The sequence below is a fragment of the Cervus elaphus genome, chromosome 24 (genome assembly GCF_910594005.1).
Source record: "Cervus elaphus chromosome 24, mCerEla1.1, whole genome shotgun sequence".
Lineage (NCBI taxonomy): Eukaryota > Metazoa > Chordata > Mammalia > Artiodactyla > Cervidae > Cervus > Cervus elaphus.
Window position 1 is genome coordinate 17,739,029 of NC_057838.1, and position 24,948 is coordinate 17,763,976.

Consider the following 24,948-nt stretch of genomic DNA (forward strand, 5'->3'; position numbering starts at 1 on the left):
TATACGCAACTTTTCATCCTGATATTCAAAACCATGCTTGATAGCTAATAATGGAATCCACAGCTCTGCAGGGAGAGGAAACCTGCTGGTTTGTCCCCAGGCCTTCTTCCCCAGAGCTGTCCCACTTGTCTACCTGAAAATTCTCTAGAGGGCAATTCAAATGCTTGGGAATGTGCTCGGGCCTGGTGCACTGGGAAGACCTAGAGGAATCAGGTAGAGAGGGAGGTGGGAGGGGGGATTGGGATGGGGAATACATGTAAATCCATGGCTGATTCATGTCAATGTATGACAAAAACCACTACAATATTGCAAAGTAATTAGCCTCCAACTAATAAAAATAAATGGAAAATAAATAAATAAATAAAAATAAAATATAGTATTAAAAAAAAAAAAAACAAATCTTGGGAGACATTTCTGGTGAGCCCTAAGGGGGCCCTTGAGCTCAGCCCACCCCAGCTTGAGCAACAAGTGGCCTCCATCTCCAGGAGCTGTGGATTTCCCCTGCTTTTGTTACCAAAGGCTGTGAGCAATCAGCCAGCTATGTTGGCCCCAGCCCTGGGTGGATTCAACAAAAGACAGATGTGTGTCATATGGCCATGCCCTCTGAGTGCCACAGACCCGAACTGCCCCAAAGTGTGGCCACTACACACTTCTGTTCCAGAAGTCGGCGTGAATGGAAGATTACACGGACGTCCACTAGAGAGGACACAAAGCGCAGATCGGGGTGGAACACTCCTCACAGCAGCGTTCGCGCAGGGTAACGGCCGCTGCATCTGACAAGGTCACCTAAGAGGAGGGACGGTGTTCTTGCTCTTACCGTGGTCCACACAAGGGCAACCTGATCGGTGTCATCAGCCTGTATGATGTCAGAGGCTGGGCAAGATTCCCACACTCAGTAAAACTGAAAAAAGAAAGAAAAAGAGAGGAAGAGAACATTAATTAAAAACCTCTAAAACCTTACTAAGTGAAGTACGTTAGAGAAAGACAAATATACAATATCACTTGCATGTGTAATCTAAAAAAAGGGCACAAATGAACTTATTTACAAAACAAAAGTAGGGTCACAGGTGCAGAAAACAAACTAATGGTTTCCAAGGGACAAAGGAAAGGAGACTGAGGCTGACATATACTCACTGCTACATGTGAAAGGGAAGTGAGAGTGAACATCGCTCAGCTGTGTCCGACTCTCTGCGACCCCACAGCGTATGCAGTCCGTGGAATTCTCCAGGCCAGAATACTGGCGTGGGTAGCTGTTCCCTTCTCCGGGGGATCTTCCCCACCCAGGAACCAAGCCCAGGTCTCCCCACATTGCAGGTGGACTCTTTACCAGCTGAGCCACCAGGGAAGCGCAAGAATACTTGAGGCGGTAGCCTATCCCGTTTCCAGCGGATCTTCCCAACCCAGGAATCGAAATGGGGTCTCCTGCAGTGTGGGGGGATTCTTTACCAGCTGGGCCACCAGGGAAGCCACACACGTAAAATAGGTAACTAAGAACGACCTACTGTGGAGCACGGGGAACTCTACTCAATACTCTGTAATGATTTACATGGGAAGAGAATCTAAAAGAGTGGGCATGTGTGTATGTGTAACTGACTCACTTTGCTTTACGAAACTAACACAACATTGTAAATCAACTATACTCCAGTCAATTTTTTTTTTATTTAAAAAAAATTCACTAATACAATATATATCCCTTCCAATTCTCCACCTCCTTGGAGAGCTAGGCTAGGGCCTCTGGGAGACGTGGTTAACAACTGATTGACGCAGATGGAATCCAGGATAGCAGACTCCTGGGCTTCTGGTGGAAGCAGAGACAAGACCCTGTGAGGCAAGCCAGGGGCCAGGGAGTAAAGTTTAAGGAGGTACTCACTCCCAGGTGCTGGCCGAGGAAGACAGAATAAATATCTCAAACAGCACTTTTTAGAAAATGAACTGGGGCACCAAGTAGGAAAGGAAAGATGAATAAAAGGATCATGCCATACACGCGGCAGACGGAAAGGAGCGATGGTGTGAAACACAGACCTCCTGTCCTCTAGGCTGCAGGGCTCTCTCCACTGGGGTTTCACTTATTCGGAATCCACAGTATTATTTTATGCTGGTTGTTGCAGCAACGTGCGATTCGTATTATCTCTGCATTTTTTCTATGTTCTGACTTAGCCGAGATAACTGTGGCTGTGGGGGTAGGACAGACTGGATTTCAGTTTTACCACTATACAAATTTATGCAACTTTGGGGACATCCCTGGTGGTCCACTGGTTAAGACTCTGTGCTCCCAATGCAGGGGGCCCGGGTTTGATCTCTGGTCGGGAGACTAGATCCTGCATGCAATGCTGCAACTAAGTCCATATCCCACAACTAAAGTCTGCACACCACAACTAAACATCCCATATACCACAACAAAGACCCAGTGCAGTCAAAATAAAATAAATATTTTTAAACCCCACCAAATGTGTCCAACTTTGAAGAAATTATCTGCCACCCGAGTCACAGATCCTTATCTGTAAAACAGGGTAATTGCTGAAATTAAATGAGATAATTTATATGCATTTACTCACGCATTCATTCGGCAAAGTGTGTGGGCTTAGTCGCTCAGTTGTGTCTGACTCTTGAGACCCCATGGACTGTAGCCCGCCAGACTCCTTATCCATGGGATTTCCCAGGAAAGACAACTGCAGTGGGTTGCTATTTCCTTCTCCAGGGGATCTTTCTGACCCAGGGATCGAACCCCAGGTCTTCTGCATTGCAGGCAGACTCTTAACTGACTGAGCTACGAGGGAAGCCCAAATGCCTAGCTATGCCAGGGTTTATAACAAGGGCATGGAGAAAACCAAGATGGCCCTAGGCTTTAATCTAGTGAAGGAAACAGACATAAGCACTGTCTTTGGAACAGATTAGACACTAGTGAACATCTGCTCAAGTACTGGTTGTCCAGAGACAGAGTAGATGCTGATATTTGAGGTTCCCCGTTTCTAAGTGTAGGGGTGCTAGAATCAGTTTATATAAGGGGTTGTTTCTTGACTCATAGGTTTCATCTTTTCCCCAGTAGATTAATTTAGCTTTACACCTCACCAGGCAGACATTAGAGCTCATTGAGTGGATAATACTCATTTCATAAATTCTCTTACACAAAAGACGACAGTGAGTCACACTTTCAAAAGTGCCTGAAGATGGATTTATGCCCCATGACAGTCATAATGGTTCATTCAGAGAAGTTATACAGTCTGTTGGGTAAATAATGCAAGTTGTATAAATCTCATGGATGCTGTGTTGACACAATAGACCATTATGACTCCAGAGGTGCTCAAACAATCTGGTACAAGAGCATGTTATAAATGATGTCAATACAATGCAGGTTTAAGTTAATCAAGGAAGCAGCCCCAAGAGGGCTGGTTTGTCAGGGAAGCCTAAAGAAGATAAAATGAAAAAAACAGGTGTCTTTGGTAAAAGTTTATACTAATTATGCCTCTTGGCTGCCAAATCACTGGAGTTTATCTAAACTTCCTTTAATTTAAAATAAAAAAAATGAGGAAGGGGAGAATTATCTCTTAAAAATATCCAGGGGTGCTTCACAGAACCCAAAGTCAAAATACAGCTAAGTTTTCAGAAGGAACTGAAATTAGGAGATGGAACGTTACAAAAACCCCAAAAGTTTCTCATTTCTGCCCTTTTTTCACTGAAAAACTTCATTCTACTTTTGAAGTACAAATTGGCCTTCTCTGCTTTCTCCTTTGAGTGGCCTCTTAGCATCTGAGTTTCCCTGTTGCTTGTTCCAGGTGTGTGCAGAGGCAGATTCCCTGTCTTTAGGTATTAATTTCAATTTCCCAGGAGGGAGATTCTCCGTGGCTCACTTAGGGTCAGATTTCCGCACCGCCTCACTCCTTTATAGGAAAAGGTTGAGGGCATATAGGAGAATCAGGGCTGACTGGAGCAGAGGTCTGTAGGGAAGGAGGTGGTTCTCAGATGAGGGAGATGGCACGTGAACTGGAGAGACAGTAAAATATATGCCATTCAGTCATAATGGTTGTCCCCTTTATGATGCAAGTCCCCTTTATAAGAGGAGAAATATGCTGTGAGTAGATTCAGGAGATACTTTTTTGGCTGCCTAAAAACAGCCAGGAGTGAGAAAGGCTGAGAAAGCTATCAGGATGTTGTCCACTTTATAATGACTCAATTTACCTTAGATATAAATTTTTAATTCTAATGGAGTACTCACGTCTTTGCAGAATGCACTGCAAAATGAACAAATAAAAATGAAAACAAAGCCCACAGTTTCAAACACAAGAAGGACAGGCCTTTGGTGTTTCCCTTCACATCCCGTGCCCATGAAAGGAGCTCAGTGAGTGTCCCCAGTTTCCACAGGATCCAGATTAGAAACCTGTGACTACTCTAGGCGCCTGTTAAGTATCAGGGGCTTGATATGGGGTTATTATGACAATGAAAGCTCATTACCCAAGCACACTGTGACTCTGGCTAACTCCCGTTTTGCCAGGAAGAATGATTGCCGATGGCTTCCATCACAAGAATGCTAGGGTAGTCCTTTGAATTTACAGCACATATGCTTGCCAATATCCTGCATCCTCCATGGTGACCTTTACCTCTTGGGCTACCCAGAACTGTGACTTTCCTTTCCTTGTCTCCTTCCTTCATTCCCCGTTCTTTTCTAGATGGTTCTCATAACCCAAGAGAAGAACTTATTTATCGGTTGATGAGTTTGGAAAAGCCATTTATCAATCAGTCAAATATACATGCAAGTGGACTAACAGGCATTTCTGGGGTGTTTGGGAGACTCCTGCTTCTTTCCTTACCACTCAGCACATAATTCAGTCATAGAAATGCAAATTCATGTGATATTTTTCTAAAAGTATGCTTTTTCTTCTTTGTGAGAAAAGGGAAGAAAGTTTAAGGATGAAAATGAAATCCACCCATGATTCTACCAATGTTAGCATGAGGCGTTCCTCCACAAAAGAAAGGGAAGACAGAGTAACACAAAGTGGATCTTTGCCTGAAGAGTACACATGCTTTGCTGGAGGAGTTAATGAACTCATATCAAGATCAGAAGGATGGAGACCGCAGACAACATTGACGCAACACTTACTCCACAGTGTCAAACACGGGCATCACCTCAACTCAGGGCGATCCTATAAGTAGTTAATGTCCACGTGTTCGCTTTAAAAGAGGTATTCTAGCCTCGGGGAGCTTAAATGCCTTGTCCAAAGCGACAGGGTAATAGATGGGATCACTGGAACCCAAGTCAGAGTTTCTCCAATGCTGACATTCACCCCCCAGTAAACTACTCTCCCTTCGTAAAAACAAAGTCATGTGAACTTCTTAATGGGAGGAAAATAGGCTTGCTCTTCAGATGCTCCAGCTGTGAAGTGTCTCCTGAGACACATTTGTAATTATTATTGTTAGTTATTAATCACACAAATCAGGTGATTATTAAAAATCCTTTCCTTTTTAAATAGCAGTCCTTGTCTATTCCCCACTTAAGCAGATACAGAAGTTAGACAAGAACCTGCAGCTCTGAACCAAGCCACACTGGAGGATGTCGTCAATGCATCACTGATATAATGCATTCCAAGCAAAATACAGTCAGAGGGACCATCTCACTACAGAGTACGCCACTAGGTAAAGTAAGCCATGGCCTGCCCTGGCAGTTCAGTGGTAAAGAATTCGCCTGCCAATGCAGGAGACACAGGCTCGATCCCTGGGACAGGAAGATCCCCTGGAGAAGGAAACGGCAACCCATTCCAGTATTCATGCCTGGGAAATCCCACGGACAGAGGAGCCTGGCGGGCTACATTCCACGGGGTCTGCAAAGAGCTGGACACGACAGAGGGACTAAACAACACCACCACCGCAAGTAAGCCACATGCAGAGAAAGAAAAAAGCCGTATTTGACACTGGAGCCAGGCCGACATCAGATCTGCAGGTAACTGCCAGGTCTCTGCTGTATTTGACAGGTGAGCTCCGAGCTCAGTGATTAATGCAGGAACTCCGCCAAGAGGAGAGGACGCTGGTAAAAGACGTATACTCTGGTCAGATTATTTCACTGCACTGTCAACTCCTGACTGGGGCTGGAGCCTGGGAGTGGCCATTTCTTAATTCACATTCATGGTTTTAACAATGCACGAGGTACAGCGCCATGTACTTAACAGGTACTCAACAAAAACATTCAAAGCAGCTGAAAAATATGACAAGGGTCAGGAGTTAAGGGGGAAGATATTTTTAAAAAAAATTTAAGTCTCTCTCTTGAGAGAGAAACTGCAGATAGATTTCCCAACATCTTAACAAAAAGAAGGATTGTGGCAGAGTTTTGAGTATAACTCACTTCTTAAAGATGTCCTCTGAGGACTTTTCTGGCGGTCCAGTGCTTAAGACTATGCATTGCTGATGCGAGGAGCCAAGGTTCAGTCCCTAGTTGGAGAACTGACATCCCACATGCCTGCCATGAAGGGTGGCCTAAAATAAGGAGGAGAAGATGTCCCCAGAAGCAGGTCAGAAAATGGTCCCTTCACACCAACTTTCAGCTGTACAACAGACTCTGAAGTGTACAGAGCTGGTGCTCAACTACCAGTGGGGTCCAGGCAGTGGAGAAAGTCCGGGGAAAGGCTTGGCCCGGTTTGAGCTGCAGGCCTTCCGTTGTTCTGACCCCTCAGTGTTAGACAAAGGAGGGACTTTCTAGGGTCCTAAAATAAAGCTGTTGTTTCTGTAGGGGATTTCTCACCCCAGTCTCCAGTTTTCTTTTTTTTTTTTTAAGTCTTTCTTGCGACAGATGCACTAGCATACTTTAGGGAAGTTCTTCTCTTCCCTGGCACTTGGAGCAGAAAGATATTCTTGAGGATCCAGGGACTGATCGAAGGTGGCTGCTCTCAATTTTAGGGGGAACTGAGCTGCAGGTCCAGCTCTGCCACCTACTAGCTATGTGACCTCGAGCATCACTTACCTGGTGTATGCAAGCCTCAGTTTCATTTGATGTAGAATGAGGAATTATAAGGGTTCCCTAACCTTATAGTGCCACTAACAACATAGAGAGAAGGTATGAAAAAGGTAAGCTCAGTTCAGGCTCTCAATAAATTTTTTTTTTCCTTTTTTTATGGATGAGAATACTTTGCCATACTCATCATCATCTGTCAGGAATATATGAGATGGTTCTCAGGGTTTACCTAACAGATACAAGTAACAGGATAAACTGTAAAGAGTCAGTATGGACTTAGGGAGTTTATATGAAACTCCATGTGAGTATTATCCAATGTCAAGGTTGCTGCAAAGTCTCTTGAGAGATTAGAAATAATTACCGATGAATTAATAGGAACGGGTCTGTCTCTTTTTAGTTTCTTTTCCCTGCTATTCCTTTGTTTCTGCCAGCTCAGGTGTCTTCAACAGAATACCATAGACTGGGTGGCTGAAATGATAAACATTTATTTGTCACAGTTCTAAAGGCTGGGAAGTCCAAGATCAAGGTGCTGACAGATGCGGTTCTTGGTGAGGGCCCTCTTCCTGGCTTGTGGATAGGCCGCTTTTTTTCTTTTTCTTTTGAGTGTACTGGGTCTTCACTGTGAGCAGAAGCTGTTCCACAGCTGCCGTGTGAGGGCTTCTCTTGCTGAGCACGGGCTCTCGGGCACCTGGGCGTCCGCAGTTGCTGTGTGAGGGCTCAGCGGTTGCAGCTCCCGGGGTCTGGAGCCTAAGCTCTGCTCAACAGTTGTAGTGCACGAGCTTAGGTTCTCTGCAGCACGCAGGATCTTCCTAGATCAGGGATCAAACCTGTGTCTCTTGCACTGGAGGACAGATTCTTTACCACTGAGCCACCAGGGAAGTCCCACAATTTTTTTAAACTGACCTATACTTGAGTTACAATATTGTGTTAGTTTCAGGTGTAGAGCAAAGTGATTTCAGTTATATATATTCTTGTTCAGATTCTATTCCATTATAGGTTTTTACAAGATATTGAGTAGAGTTCCCTGTGCTATGCCGTAGGTGCTTACTTTATACACACTTGTGTAGTTGTGTGACTATGTTAATCCCAAACTCTAATTTATTCCTCCCTTGCTTCTCCTTTGGTAACCATACATTTCTTTTCTATGTCTGTGAGTCTGCTACTGTTTTGTAAGTCCATTTGTATCATTTTTCAGATTCTACCTATAAGTGATATCATGTGATATTTGTCTTTCTCTTTCTGACTTACTTCACTTGGTCTGGTCATCTGTGGGCCACCTCTTTGCTGTTTTCTCACAGGACAGAGATTGGGAGTGAGCTCTGGTTTCTTACTCTTACAAGGGCACTAATCCCCTCATTGGGCCCCACCCTCATGACCTCTAAACCCAACTGCCTCCAAAGGCTCCCCTCCTAACACCACCACATCAGGGTTAGGGCTTCAACCTCTGAATTGACGAGGGATACAAACATTCAGGCCGTAACACCTCTTTTCTTCCCCACCATCCACCCATGCTTGGTCTTTCTCAATGACCGAGATCCATCTAGTTAGCATACACTGGTGTCATAGAAAAGAAAAGGATGAGCCTGATGGTATAGACTAACAGGAATTTTCTGTTATACATGAGTAGAAACCTTAATGACCTACAAGAGTCTGGACCTGCTGTCTAATTGCTCACAGAGAGAAGGCATGCAGATCAAATATTCTATAATCAAAATCTCTACTGTGCCTATAATGGCCTAACGCCAGCAAAGTTACATAAAAGGTGAACTCGGGTGTCTAGGAGTATATTTTGCAACTTATTTGTCCTGAAGACTTTCCAAAAACATTGCATTATTTAAAGTTGGATCCTGAGAGTGTAGCTATTTCAATTATTGAACTGTTGGGATTTTATACTATAGAGAAGAGATCATGAAACTTTATGTAAAGGGCCAGATAATAAAAATGTTAGGCATTTAGGCTCATATAATCTTCATCACAACAACACAGCTCCACCATCAGAGCCCCTGAAGCAGCCATAGAAAATTCAGAAACACATGAGCACAGCTCTAGTCCAATAAAACCATGTGGACACAAGCTTGAATGTCATACAATTCTCCATGTCTCAAAATATTATTCTTCTTTTGATATTTTTTTCAAATATATAAATATGTAAAAACTGTTTCAGCTCATGGACCTTATAAAAACAGGCAGCAAGCCAGATCTGGCCCCGGGGTCGACCCTGCTTCCCCCGCAGCACAGCACACTCCACACTAATGTAAGCTTCGGAACTCATTCAAGTGGGTGCTGCCAAAGACCATTCACATCTGATCACTCATTTCCCAACCTCGGTGAGGGAGCTGAGATACATGTTATATGGTCATGCCCCAGAAGACCTGGCCTCTTGTTCAGTTCTGGTTCTGAGTGATCTTGGGGAAGTCATTTAACATCCCAGCAGCCTGTAGGCTCCAATAGAAGCTTGGGATACTGACAGTGAGGGGAGGGTGCACAGGGTCTGGCCCCTGCCTGCCTCTCTCATCTCAACCCACTTCACTCCCCAACCCCATTCCCACTCTCTTTAGGCGCTTGCGTGTATGGGTGCATGCACAGTCATGTCCAACTCTTTTGAGACCCCATGGAGCTCCTGGCTGTTCTTCAAACATGTCAAACTTGTTTTTGCCTCAAGGACTTTTACTTGCTTTCCCTCTGCAAGTCTCTTTTCCCAGAGACAGATAAGTGAATCATACACATAGTTTAGCTTTTTACTTACACATGACTTCCTCCACTTGGTCTCCCCTACTTCCTGATCTAGACCAGCACCCAACACCCACTATACCACCTCCTTGCCCTGCTTCATTTTCTGCATTGGCATTTATTTACTTTCAGTTTTTTAATATTATTTGGGTGCACTGGGTCTTAGTGCAGCATGTGAGATCTAGTTCCCTCACCAGGGATTGAACCCAGGCCCCTGCACTGGGAGTGCAGAGTCTTAACTACTGACCACAGGGAAGTCCCCTACATCGACATTTATTGATAGCAAAATGATCTTGTTCATTTAAATGTTTACTTCTTTGGTATTCCTGCTTTCCGATTGTCATGAGAACAAGCTGACCAATCCACTGCTAGAACAGAGTCTGGAATACGGTGGCTGCTGCACAATCATTTGTTGAATGAACAGTGAATAATTAGTATGTGTCTCTGGAAATAAAACATCTTGGGGGTCCTTATCCTTGGAACCAATTCCCAGAATTTTATTCGTAGTATTCTCTGTAATGGCAGATACTAAATACATTCTGCCATGTAAGGCAAGCTCAGATAAATATTAATAACGTGCCAAGGGCTCAAAGCTGATACGTGGCAGAGCTGATGGGTGTTTGAACCACAGTACTGGATTTGAAATCCCTGTTATTTTTGCCCCCCCCCCTTTTTTGAGATTCTTTCTCTCTTCCTTTTATTTTTGGCTGTGCTGGGTGCCTGCTTGCACGGGCTCTCTCTCTTTGTGGTGGCATCAAGGCAGCCTCTCTTTTGCTTAGCTCGGGCTCCGGGGCGCGCAGGCTTCTGTAATTGTGGCACGTGGGCTCCGTAGTTGCTAGTTGCGGCTCCTGGGCTCGAGAACACAGGGTCAGTATTTGTGGTGTGTGGGCCCAGTTGCCTTGTGGCATGTTGGGTCTTCCTGGACCGGGGATCGAACCCATGTTTCCTGCACTGGCAGGCGGACTCTCTACCACTGAGCCACCAGGGAAGCCTCACCCCACTCTTTGATGAGGTCTGATACCCTGTAGCTATGGTGACCAAACTGTCCACCAATAAAAGCCAAGATGCTCCCCCGTCCAACGTCCTGGTGTATTTATAAATTAGGACACTACAGAGAAGTCCAAAGGGACAAGTTCCTGCTGCTTCCAGCATAATGGGTGCGTCTCACAGAGGTCAGATGGAGTGAAAGGAGCCTGACCCAAACAACTCCACACTGTGTGGTCCCGCTTCTGTGAAGTTCCAAACAAAGCAGAACGATGATAACGAGGGAACCTCACAGAAGGCTGGCAATGTTCTATCTGTGTCTGTGGGTACCGTTCTCAAGATGTACGCTTAAGGTTTGTGTTCTCACATGCAGATACTCCTTGAACAAAGAACTGGAATTGAACAGACATGGAAACATAAAAAGTCAAGCTATTTGTAGAGACTATGGGATAGAACCACTGAAATTAGGGTGGCCTGAAAAAATTCCAAAGATGTGGTGCCCAGAGTTACAGAAAAGCTAGCAGATCATCTAGAAGGGAATTCACTATGGTCTCAGGCTGACAGCTGATGGAAGATGAGACTAACCTCTGCCATCTGTCTGAAACCACCACAGAAAGAGCTGAGCTGTGCAAAATCTGGGGAAGTGTCTCGTTTTCTTTTGCCTGTCTTGCCTCAGCTCCCCACAAGTCTTTGAATTTCATGAAGCTCTTTCTACTCAGATCCTGATCACCCTGTTTCCCTTAAGCAGCAGGAGAGATGAGACACTCTTGTCAAATCTGAATCGTGTTTGACAGGAAAATAAGCTTATGTTACTGTTTGTCTTGGGAATTATCTTCCATTAAAAAGATTACAGTGAAGACTGCAAGTCTTTCCTTTATTTTTTTTTTTTTTCATAATAAGTCATAAAAACCTCAAGCCAATTAGGTATGGAAATCTCTGAGAGCGCAGAGATTTGGGGCAGTCTGGGTTTTTATTAAAGAAACACTCACTCCCCTGAGAAGGGGCCAGAGAGGACGCAATTATGATGGGGGAGGACAGACAGTCACCCCCAAAATGAGTCGGGGTCCTAAGAGATAAGTTACGGACAAGTGACCTCCTTGAGCATTTCTGACAAATGACATCTGTGCTGAGACCAAATCAAAGGACAAGGTCGGTTTCCCCAGTGAATGAGGCTGAGCAAGTCATACATCTGGGCGCCCTGCATGCCTGGTCCATGAAGTCATCAGAGCGTCTAAAGAGAGTTATGTCTAAGGCTGAAGCTTGTTTATGGAAAAATGAGTTTCAGGGCTTGGCGGTGCTCGAGCACAGACCTTCTGGGCTAGGAGTACATCGGCTATTCTTTACAAAGTAGTTCTTGTCCTCAAGAACAAGTGTCTTGATTCTGGCCTCAGCGTGGAGTCCAAAGGCCTGGCCTATGGGTTTCTTCATTTCCTGCACAGCCCCCCCACCCCCCATTCTCAAACAGCAGCTTTGAAAATGACGCCCTCGGCTCAGTTGGACGCTGGTACCCCATTCAAACAAGGAAGCCAAGGAACACAGGAAGTGTACATAGGCTGGAAGCAGAAAAGGTGGCAAGGACCGCGGTGGCCCTTTTACAGCACAGCTGGCCCCATGCACCCCTTCCACACACAGAGAAAAGGAAGTGGACTGAGCTTTCTGGGCTCAGAGGCAGAAGCCTCCCGGGCAGTTTTCTCTGCCCACAGGATTCTTATCTGAAGAAACTAATTACTTATTGCCATTTTCTGCTTTCATCAAGAACATTATGTAAAACCATGACAAGATGATATGAAAATTGATAGGCCTCTTGTTATGTTTCTTGCCCCAAGTCTCCATGGAGATCTCGGCATCTTCAAAATAAACTTGACATGATGCTGACGCACTTGAGCTACTGTGGACTTCTGAGAAAATACAAGCGTGAACTAGAATGTTACCACGGCTGACAAGGGGGCAGCGGGGGCTGGGAGGATGTGGGGTTGTCTAGCAACGTGCCTGATGATCTGTGGTCCCTATTGCCTCTCGGAAAATGTCTCTGCTTTCCCCAAGGTGCGCACGGTGAGAACAACCCTAAGGAAACTTCCATTCTCTGCCCCTTCTTTAGGGTCTGGTTTGTAAATTCCAGGATGGTTTTTAGGGACAGGGGTGAGGAGATGGCCCTGTGACAGGGTGAGGCATCAGCCAGGACCACTACTCCTGTGGGCAAGTCTTGGGGACCTTTCCCACCTCCCTTGCTCAGTAACACGCTGAGCCACCAAAGGCGGGTGTGTGTCTGACAGAGGGGCTGTGTCTCGCCTCCTGCGTTAAAGCACGTGATTTACCCAAGGGAATCAAAATACCTCCTGCCCAGCGAAGCCCACAGTGCGCGCAGACCCGAGGCGGCCTGGCTGGGGGCGCGCAGGGGATGGCATTCCCTGGCCCTACTGTGGTGCTGGGGTGGCCCCTGGCCTCCCGGGTCCACCCAGCCATTCACTCACAGACGCCCGACTATCATTACTAGGCACTGTCTTTCCTGCGCTGCAGCCACTGTGAAGTCCGGCTTCTTGCACATGACTGACTGTAATCGTGAAGTTTCCAGTGTCCTTGAGACCCTGCAAGTATACAGGATGCAGGCATGATGGTGCAGCCTTCTTATCCCAAACGTGGTTTCTGTTTGTTTTAACTGCAGCTCACGTGAGCCAAAAGAGGCACTTTCCCGTGCCTGCTCCGCCCAGTATTCTAATGGCAGGGTCTCCCAGCCCAGCCCCATATCCATCCTATGAGAAAGGGTGGTAAAAATACTAAGCAAGACGCTGAGACCTCTGGCCTCTGTCTTGGGCTGTCCTTACTCATCTTTTCCTTTCCTGTGGAACCTTAATATCTTCCCAAAGCCTTCCTCAAGCACAAAAGGATCTCAGTTTTACCAGCCACTTTGACCAGTGGGACCATCACCCAGGTTCAGGAAGATTACAACACCTGTCTTAGCCTGCTTGGGCTGTTAACAGCAAAATGCTACAGACTGGGTGGCTTAAATAGCCAGCATTTATTTCTCAGGGTTCTCAGGGCTGCAAGGTCTGAGACCGAGCTGCCAGCGTCTGCTAAGGGCTCTCTTCCTGGCTTGTCGACAGCTGCCTTCCTGCTGTGTCCTCACATGGGGGTGGCAGGAAAAGCGGGTGTCTTCCTCAGCTTATAAGGACACTAATACACGCGGAGCTCCGACCTTTTCTAAACCCAATTCTCTTCCAAAGGACCCATCTCCAAATGCCCTCATCAGGGGGACTAGGGTTTCAAAATCTGAATTGGGGTGGGGGGAGAACACAAAATTCAGTCTGTAGCAACACCCCTGGTCTTCACCCACTTAAAAACCATCAGCGATCCCAATCATTGTGACAGACTGGAACGCTTACACACACTTCCTATGTTCTCTGCAGAGAACCACTAAATGAAAACAAATAAACAAAATCCTTAAGACAAGGGAGAGGTTGCTAAAATAGGATGGCTTTGTTAGGCATACGAGAAAACACATCCAAATCTGAAAAGTACACACACACACACACACATATAACTGAATCATTTCGCTGTACACTTGAAACTAACCCAACATTGTAAATTAACTATACTCCGGTTAAAAAAAAATCCAAATAAATAAGTAAAACCCATCCAGGAAAGCTGTAACACTGCATTCAGGGTACTTGACTTCAGCTCTCATCCACCTCCATTCTGCCAGACGTAGTTTAAAAACAAAAGCAACGCCAGAATGGTAACGTGTAAGAACATCCAATGTTGGGGTTTTTTTCCCCTAAAATAACCACTTTTTACTTTAAAAATGTACAAACTGGTTGAAAATAAAATAAATGGCCTTCCCCGGACTCTGTGACATCTGAAGCACATGTGTGATCTGATCATTGAGAAATCCAGCACTCCCCTGCAGCTGAAGGGAGAGACTTCATCGGGACGGCCTGTGCTGGCCTCTCCACCTTCCCAAGCCCCACACTTTGTGCTTCAGGCACCAGGGGTCATGCAGATTCTATACTGTATCCACCCCTGGCCTTTGTCCTCTAAACACACACACAAACAATGCAAGCTCAAGTCTTTGATTTTGTTCATGCTTCCACGTTAAACGGAATGCTCCTCCCACTCCCAATACCCAGGCCCTGTTTACCAGGCTATTATAATTCTTGTTATTCTTTGAACCTCAGTTTGACAGCCTCTCCTCCAAACAGTCCTCCTGACTGCCTGGCCCCTTCCTCATCACCCCTGCAGGCCTCTACCAGCATATTCTACACTGGTCTGCAGTCATTTTTTCACTCTGCTTTTTTCCTTTTTTTCTTTCTTCTTTTCTATTTTTTAAATTATGAAAGTATGATAACACACTTACAGGAGACTGGGAAAATACAGAACAAAGTTACATATAGTTCCACTATATAATATAATTATTTTTTAAGTAGACAAATTAAAATTGGTAGTTGGAGTTTCAATATCAAACTCTCAAAAATTAATAGAATAAATATACAGAAAAGTAGAAGGATATAGGAAAAGTAGAAGGATACATAGAAGGGAAAGGACTAAAAATAGCTCCTTAATGGAGTACTTGGAGTAGGAAATGGCAACCCACTCCAATATTCTTGCCTGAAAAATTCCATGGACAGAGGAGCCTGGTGGGCTACCGTCCATGCAGTCACAAAGAGGAGAACACAACTGAGTGACTGATCACAGAAGAATACAGTAGATCTGAAAAGCACCACGAACCAATTCAACATAATTAAGATCTACACAATTTTCACACAGTAGTAGGATACAAATTCTATTTAAGCTCCCACAGACTATAAACTTGGAGACACCGGAACATACCCACCTACATAAAACAAGGTGCAAAAATTTCATGGTCTAAAAATATTGTGCAGTCATCTTTCAATATTCATCTTTACCACTAGATTATAAGGATTTTAAGGGCAAAGATTATTTCTTTTTCATCATCTGTTGCTGGTTTGATGAACTCAATTATTTCTAGTTTTTTGCAACATAGTGCTCCTAACAGTTATAATGCGTGCATGCTCAGCCACTTCAATCATGTCTGACTCTTTGTGACCCTATGGACTGGTAACCTGCCAGGGTCCCCTGTCCATGAGGTTCTCCAGGCAAGAATCCTGGAGTGGGTTGCCATGCCCCCCTTCAGGGATCTTCCCGATCCAGGGATCAAACCCGCCTCTCTTATGTCTCCTGCACTGGCAGGCGGACTCTTACCACCAGCACCACCCACAAGCAGCTAAAGTCATTTTTCATATATCTGTGAAACTGTCAGAAATCCCTAAGCATCCTTCCATCCTTCCTTCTGGGCACAGGTCCTCACTTCCTCTTCCCAAACAATCACACACCTGCTCGGACCAAGGCTTTCTCTAACAGAAAATATTTCTTGTACTCTGTCATGCCTAGGCTGAGCAACTGACCAAAGACCTGACTTTGTTCATTAACATTCCTCCTTTTTGCACAGGAAACTTTTCAACCCAGCTCTGTGGCAGGAGATCTGATGAACTAGTTAAACATTTCCAAGAGGATGTGGTGAATTATTTAAGGTGGCATTTTAATAGTTATAATTAATTTTATCATTTGTATAATTTACATAACTAGTAGATTGAATCAGGAATTTCATAGTTATTATTGCTTAGGAGGAGGCTAAAATTTGAAGGAAATGAGTCACCTTAATAGAAAATATTAAGTAAGACTATAAGTAACATAAAAATGTGACAAGAATCAAGAAGAATCCTTAACTATGGTGGTCAGTATTAAGGGCCAGTTTGGCTCAACCTACAGAACCCAGTTATTCAGTCAAACAGGCTTCCCAGGTGGCACTAGGAGTAAAGAACCGCCTGCCTGCCAGTGCAGGAGACATAAGAGACTCGGGTTCAATGCCTAGGTCAGAAAGATCCCGTGGAGAAGGGCATGGCAAACCACTGCCGTGGAGAATCCCAAGGACAGAGGAGCCTGGCGGGCTACAGTCCATAGCATTGCAAAGAGTAGGACAGGACTGAAGCAGCTTAGCACACACGCACGCACGCACGCGTTCAGTCAAACTAATCCAGGTGTTGCCATGAAGGTATTCTGCTGATATGATTAACATCTAAAGGAGAATATCCTCCACAATCTAGCTGGGCCTGATTCAATCGGTTGAAAGACTCTAAGGGTAGAGAATTCTGCCCGCAGAACTCTGACCTGCAGTGTCAGATCCTGTCCGAGTTACAGTCTGCCCTCGAGACACGGTGGCCTGCCCTGCGGGTTTCAAATGTATACACCAGGCCCCACGTCTGCCAAACAGGAAAAACAGACAGGTAGATAGGGAAATAGAGATGGAGAGAAATATATAGAGAGAGGAAGAGATTGACGAAAAAGAGAAAGAGAAGAGAAGGACCGCATCCTGCTGGTTCTATTGTCCTATTTTCTGGTGCTACACTGATACATTAAATGACTGAGGTTTTGCTTGAGTTTCCCACCACCAGGGATAACTGCATATTAACTCTGACCTTCTGGAATCAACGCTTAAGAGCATCACTGTTTAGGACTGCTGTAAACAAAATCTGAGACATTCATACCTTCACAAGATGCCTTGGCTCCCTTCCTGCTTCCACATCCTCTACGGCACTGGCTCCTGGACTTGCTGTCCCTGCCAAACGCATCGGCTGGGACGAGAAGAGTAATATATTTCAGCTGACATATATCACGTGACTCAGCTAACTGCTGCTGGTACTGGGTACTCACACATGCTGTCAAGACAGAGGTAATGCCTAGAACCCTGGGATCACAGAGGAGTCAAGCTCCACAAAGCCCTGGCATCCAAATTATCTAGAGATTTTTATTAAAAAATGGGACTTTTTAGACCCCATCTCAATTCTCCTAATGTCTCATAGAAGGCCACAGGACCTAAAAGCACATGGCATGATACTTATGTGTACTAGGTTTTAAATCCAGTGCCCTGGGATTCCCTGGTGGCCCAGTGGTTAAGACTCTGAGCTCCCAATGCAGGGGGCCTGAGTTCGATCCCTGATCAGGGAACTAGATCCCACATTTTGCAGTGAAGACCTGGCACAGCCAAGTAAGTAAATATTTTTAAAAATAAGTCCAATGCCTGAGGAATCCCCTAGAGGGACCACAGAATGACTGTAGTTTGATATGTTTTAAATTTCGGGATCCTATAACAGACTGCATTGAAGAACAATTTCTTATAGCTATAAGGCCCAAAAGTTTAGAACCCACTGAGCCAGTCTACCGTAGGTTGAATTACTAATCTCAGTTCCTTCCCTGTCCCACACCCTTGCCCTGGCTTCTTCATGAATGGAGAGCATTTCCACACTCTGTGACTCTGGCGTTGGTTATGTGACTTTCTTTAGCCAGTGGTATATGGGGCAGAACTGACCTGTTGACCCTTGGTGTTGAGTCTTAATGTTCAGTTGCTAAGTCCTATCTGACTCTTTTGCAATCCCCTGGACTGCAGCTCTCCAGGCTTCCCTTATTGTGGTGATAGCTAAATGATACATAGTCTAAATCCCTGTTTTTAGAGATGAGGAAACTGAGGATCTAAGATGCACAGTGACTTTCCTAAGGAGACAATCTGAAGGAATAACTCAACGTGGCAGGACTTTCATGGCAGGTCAGAGGATGGACACATTGAGAAGGAAGCTTTCAACACTATTCCTTCCGATCACACGAAACAGACCAACATCCTCAGGCTGATGGACCTTTGGAGTAACAGCATTGGTCCCTCCAGAAAACTTCACCATGGCATCCTTAGTCAAGGAAATAGCTCAAATCCAGTGGGACAACCTTACACTCTGCAAGGACACCTGGCGTCTTTCCACCTCCTCTGATGACCTCAGTTACTCTCAAACAATCAAGTACTGCCTGTTGGAATGAAAACAGATGCCACTAAATGCTACTGTCTTGAGCACGGCATTTTTTGGTCAACCACTGAACTGTACACAGCCAAGCGCCTCTATTCACTACATCCAGAAACCATCTTGCCTACTGGACAAGCACATATAGTAGTTAATTTGACAGGGGAAGAGGAGAGTGGGACCATTTGTCATATGAGAGTTCAGTTAGGACTCGGAATTTAATTGCTCACTAAGACTTAGGAGAGTCCACACTGGGTGTTACAGAAGACACTAGAAACGCATGATAACCTAAAGGACATTGTTTTAATGCCTGTACATATCACAGCCTGGTGCTTTGGGTTACCACAGTGTTTCCTGGAAACTCTGTTTTGCCAAATATCTTGAATTCAGTCCAAGCATTTCCCCATTCATAGCCACATGGTGGGGTCAGTACTGAAGGGTGATGAACACCGCAGTGTCCTTGCAGAAGGCTCAGACTATGCAATATTTAAATTAAAAAAGGTAAACACCATTCTAGGCACATTCCATGCCACATCACCACGACCCAGTTCCTGTTATCCATCAAGTAGGTTTTAAAATAGTCCGCATTTTTTAGTCCTGCATAGTCAACAGTACTGGAAAATTGGCAGGTCCGCTTGTTTAAACAAAGCTCCCAAGTTTTCTGCTGGCAGGTGTTTCCAGAGTTCTTGGAGCACAATTCTTTGGATAGGATATTTGCCAGTATACATAGCAACAGGAAAAAAAATGTGTTTTCCTTTGCCACAGCAGAGACACAAAAATGCCTTAGATGCAAAGCTGGATATTCAGCTTGGGGCTTATTTTGGCTCTTTGTCAAGGGATAAACAATAATAAAATCCAGCATCTCTCTGTCCAAATCTGATGGGTTTCAGAGGGGAACAGGGCTACTTCTCAAGTTGCCAGAGTGGACTCTCCACCCACCCAGTAATCTCTCCACCCGGTAATCTCTGCAGTGTGACCCATGAGTTTGTCTTCCCTTCTTTCTCAGTTCCTCCAGCCTCCTGAGCATCCCATTCTTAAGCCTTCCTGCTAATTCTGCTTGAAATTGAGTTGGGGGATGGTTGGTTTGAAATTTAATTTGATGATGGAAGAACAGGTAAGATTTATTCCTCCTCTATCTGCCCTTAGGCGTTGATTTTCAGTTATTCTTAAATCTAACTTTCCAAAATCCAAACGTGGGACTGCTTTAAAATCACATGACTAGTTTTATAATCTCCTTCTTGCCAGTTGGACTAATTCATATTTGCTGCCATTAGATTCATTCCCTAGTCATTCAGTTAAACTTGACACATGTGCTGGAACACCACGAGAGGGAAATAATCCTGGCTCTCACCCTGAACTGAATGAAAATAAATAGAAGATTCTTTTAATGCAAAATCAAAGTTTTTTTTCCTTTGAGTTTTAAAAATTTGCCCCCCAAACCTTCTCCCCCAAAATTTAAAGGAAGTCAAAATGTAACCGGCTTAGAAGGTACTTACTTAATGAACATTAAATTGAAACTCAAAGAAAATTATGAGTTTCAAATTGTTTACAAAAAAAAGAATATTAGGCACTACTAAAATTTATTTTAAGTCATTTCCTCTTTAGTTAGTTGCTGGTGGGGAATGCATTATTTCATTCTGGTGTTAACTGGCCTTATTTATGCCTCTCTCTGTTACCTGGTTGCTCCATCTATCATATTATCTTGTCCTTTAGTATCTTTGGAAGCTTCCTTACATATTTCAAAATGAAGATGCACTTTTACCGATGTTTTAGGTTTAGAATGGACCCTTTCTGTAAAGAGTCATGAACAGAGCCAAAGGTCTTACAAAATCCATCAGTTTGGGGAAAAAGAACTGGATATTTGATTGTTAGGGAGAAAATTTATTTTTTTCATTCACCTTAATTTAACTGTGGCTACAAAAAGAAACCACACTGATCAGACTCTGGATTTTTCCCCTCCAGAATAATACGTCTGAAGGATTAATAGTAGTGATAAATACAGACTTTGATCAGACAGACCTGAGTTCAAATTCCTGCACTGCTACCTACTTGTAGGTGTTAAACGATAAGGCTCGGACTTCCCTGGTGGTACAGTGGATAAGAATCTGCCTGCCAAATGCTGGGGACACGGGTTCAATCCCTGGTCTGGGAGGATTCCACGAGCCGTGGAGCAATTGGCCCATGGGCCACGACGACTGAAACCCCCAGAGGCAATAACTGGAGCCCTTGTGCCTCTAGCTGCTGCTCTTCAACAAGAGAGGCCACCTCAGTGAGACGCCCATGCACCACAACCAAGAGTGGTCCCCACTCACCACGGCCAGAGAAAGCTGGGGTAGCAACGAAGACCCAGCACAGCCAAAAACAGAGTGAAAAGTAACAACAACAACAAATTAAAAAACCGGTAAAGCTCTTGGGACTTCCGCAGAGGTCCAGTGGTTAAGATTCTGGGTATACAATGCAGGTGGCCTGGGCTGACATCCCATGTGCTACGTGGAATGACCATAAATAAGTAAATAAATAAGGCTATTTTAATTCAGTAGCAGTCAAGTTTTCCTATCTCTGATACCTAGGTCAGCTTGTGAAACTCTCATGGGCAACATGAGTGGAAGTGTTTGGGAAAATTAAGTAAGGTAATATACAGCCAGTTCAAAGCCTGTATCAAGATGAAAACAGTAACAAAACTGAAAAAAGGCTACCTGGCTGCAATCTTGGTATCACCACACTTTGTTTCAACTGTCATTGTGTTTTATCTTGTGAGTAATAAATACTTATTGTAAAAAAACTGGAAAATCTAGGTAGATTTTTTTACAAGCAAGAACTGCTTCCTCACCTATAGAAGCATCTCCCAGAAATAATTCCCATGGAGAGTTTGACTGAATCCTTTCAGACCCAATCCTGAGATACCCTGGTGACATTACAATGCCCCTTAAAGGCTCCACTTCCACCTGCGGGGAGTGGGGAGGGGGGCGCGGTGGATTGGCCTTCTCCCTAATGGAGGCGTCAAGAAGGCCATGGGAAAACTGATTCCTACAAGATAATAAATCAGAGAGAGGATCCTGAGAAGATTTGGGAGGAAATGAACTTTTGTTTGTTTGTTTTCACAAATGAAGAAATGCTGTGGATTCCAGGCAGGATGCTGCTTTCTGCCAGATGGTTTTTTGGAAGAGGCAGCAGTGCTAAGACTGAGCTCCTCCTGGAGAGATCACAGGCCCTGGAGGGTCCCTGCTGGGTGACGTTTCAGTAAATATGATGGATCCATAGTATTTTTACTGTTAACTCCCCGTGACTGAATTGGAAGGGACTGATAGAGCAATAACTTTTTAAATAAGCTGCCTTGCTTTTCCCTTGATTAGTGAAAAATCTGAGAAAACTTTTTGGCTGTCTCTGTGGTCTTGACTGTCACAAGATCTCAACTAGTATTTCTGAAATGTTTCTCACTCTCATAAAACCTGTTTGTTAACAATGTTGCACGTAATGTTTATACACTGCTTCATTATTCATTATATTTAGAATATTAATACCTTAGCTATCGTCTTTGTGGTGCTCTGCATAAATCCTCCAAATCTCATTTTTAAATTAAAAACACTGAAGCTTAGAGCAGTTAAGTAAACTGGTCAAGGTCACAGAGTTACTGAGTAGGGGACGTGGAATTCAAACACAGGTCTCCCACAGCCCCCAAATGATGTTGTAGTCACTCTAACATGTTACACGTCATTGTGCGTGTACACACACAAGCTCATATATGCTCCAGACCACTCACCAGGACACAATCAAGTAACTGCTGATAAAGGAAGATATGCATAATGACAGAAGTATTGGCATGCAGGAATATGCTTGGCAGGGGTTCATAGGGAACAGAACACAATGACCCCTAGACTTCCACTTCCACTGACAGCATTGCTTTTACCTGTGTGTCACAGTTAGTTACTGATTTTAGTAAGTTAATCACATCTATTGATGGTCAAAAGCCTATACATATACATGAAAATTATATTTTCAAAACCCAGAGAAAGAAAGAAAAAGCACCAGTAAGCTCTTCACAGGTTCTGAGATGACTCCCATAGACCATGGTCTTGATATGTTGGTGAAGACGAGCACAGATAAAATCACCAGCAACTGGAGAGCAAGCATGAGGGGTTGATGGAAGGGGGACGGAGAATGGAGTGGAAGTTACAATACCCGAATTTCAATGCTTCCCTTTTCTTCTATACTTCATAGATTCTTCAGTCCCTTAAAACTGTAGTGAATATCACAAGGAAACTTCTAGAAGAGCATGAACCACCTTCTGCCCTTGTCCTCTCTCCCTTAAACTTCTGTTTTGAACTGAGGAAGAAGCTTTATGAATGAATGGACATGAAGTTGGAGACAGAATAATGTTTATTAAACACTCTTGAGCGCCAGGCATTCACCCAGGTGGTTTGTATGTTGACTCCCTCCCAAGACCCCTGCAAAGTATAGACTATTATCCCATCTTCCAGGTGAAGAAACTGAGGATCAGATAAGTCATCTAACTTGACTAATTTAATCCATGTATGAAGTATCATGGCACCAGGTGGTGCCAGTGTTTAAGAACCTGCCTGATGATGCAGGAGACATAAGAGACACCACTTCCATTGCTGGGTAGGGAAGATTCCCTGGAGGAGGGCATGGCAACCCACTCCAGTATTCTTGCCTGGAGAATCCTGTGGACAGAGGAGCCTGGCAGGCTACATTCCATGGGGTCACAAAGAACAGGACACAACTGAAGCGACTTAGAACACACCTGAAGCAACTTAGGACACACACACACACGCAGTAAGTATCACAGGAAACCTTCCTACTGTATTGGAAAAAGAAAACATAGGCCTGAACTTTCCAATTTTATAGCCATGGAATGACATATTCTTAATTCTGTTCATTTTATGATTATAATATTTGAGGATTGAACGTGTATCATGTTCTTTGTGCTATGATAATCTTTTATAATTTTGAATTCCCAATAAATGCCCAATCATATTCCAATCCAGACCTTGCAGTAAAAAGAGGTTCACACAACAACAGTAAAAACACATGTCTCTGCTTTGGGGTGACACAGAGTCTCTTTACATTCCTGCACCAGAGTTCTGCAAATTTCTAGAGTGTATTAAAAAGTAGAGACATCACTTTGCCAACAAAGGTCCATGTAGTCAAAGCTATGGTTTTTCCAGTAGTCATGTACAGATGTGAGAGTTGGACCATAAAGGAGGCTGAGTGTCAGAGAACAGATGCTTTTGAACTGTGGTGCTGGATAAGACTCTTGAGAGTCCCTTGAATAATAAGAAAATTGAACCAGTCAATTCTAAAGGAAATCAACCCCGAATATTCACTGGAAGGACTGATGCTGAAACTGAAGCTCCAATATTTTGGCCACCTGATGTGAAGAGACAACTCATTGGAAGAGACCCTGATGCTGGGAAAGATTGACGGCAGGAGAAGGGGGAGACAGAGGATGAGATGACTGGATGGCATCATCAGCTCAATGGACCTGAATTTGAGCAAACTCTGGGAGAGAGTGAAGGACAGAGGAGCCTGGTATGCTGCAGTCCATGGAGTCACAAGGACATAACTTACTTACTAAACAACAACAACAAAGGGTGTCTAAGATACACACTCTATGAACTGTCTGCTTATGACACTAGGTGTCTGCCTTTTTCCTTCTGTTTTCTCCATCTCACTGTGATGCGTTTTGGGCTCTTCACAACATCAAGAGTGGCTGCTCACCCCACTGCCCACCACGAAGGTCCTCACTGCTGCGATGCTGCCAAGCCACCCTCCCCCCAAGGTCCCCTGGGCCAAACTCTACCTCTGCCCAAACTCCAATACCAATGCTGCTGACGCACTGAGATCCCAAAGCCCACTGGAGAAAATCATATAAAAAAGTGGAAAACAAACTTTCTTTACTTGTTCATCTCATTCTGGGCCTGGGCAAGAGCATCACTGGAGAGACAGGTCCCAGGAATGCTCGAGACGCCCAGCCTTCCTCACACCAGCCCCCCACTCACACCACAGTGTCTGCAGCGGCCCTGTCTTCCCCCGGGTGTGGTCTTTCTTAGGAGGAACCTCACTCTTTCTTGTAAGGACTGGTTACACACATGGGAGGTACTAAAGATAATCTCGGTTTGGAGCCTACCTCGGATCCCTGCTTTTGACATGTGTATGTGGAAAATGTGGTCCAAGGAATGTACAGGTTTTTTCGGTGATCTCAAGCTTCTTGGGAGCAGAAAGGCAACCAGAGTTCAGATATCCTAACTGCTAATTCAGAAAAGTATTATTTGGGGACTTCCCTGGTTGGCCAGGGGCTAAGTCTCTGTGCTTCCACTGTAAGGGGTACTGGATTCAATCCCTGTTTGGGGAACTAAAATCCCACTTGCTACATGGCCCAGCCAAAAAAAAAAAAAAGAGAGAGAGAGAGAAGTATTA

At 44.4% G+C, this 24,948-nt stretch overlaps 1 long non-coding RNA gene across 1 annotated transcript in view; it reads right to left on the reverse strand.

The window, feature by feature from the left end:
• The window catches only part of LOC122682993, a 34,462-nt gene extending 17,187 nt beyond the window's left edge, over positions 1 to 17,275 (reverse strand). The window contains exons 1-2 of the long non-coding RNA XR_006337589.1: positions 17,212 to 17,275; positions 818 to 901 (exon numbers count right to left, since the gene is read on the reverse strand). This is a non-coding gene — a long non-coding RNA (uncharacterized LOC122682993). The remainder of the gene's footprint in view (positions 1 to 817; positions 902 to 17,211) is intronic.
• Between the last annotated feature and the right edge of the window lie 7,673 nt (positions 17,276 to 24,948).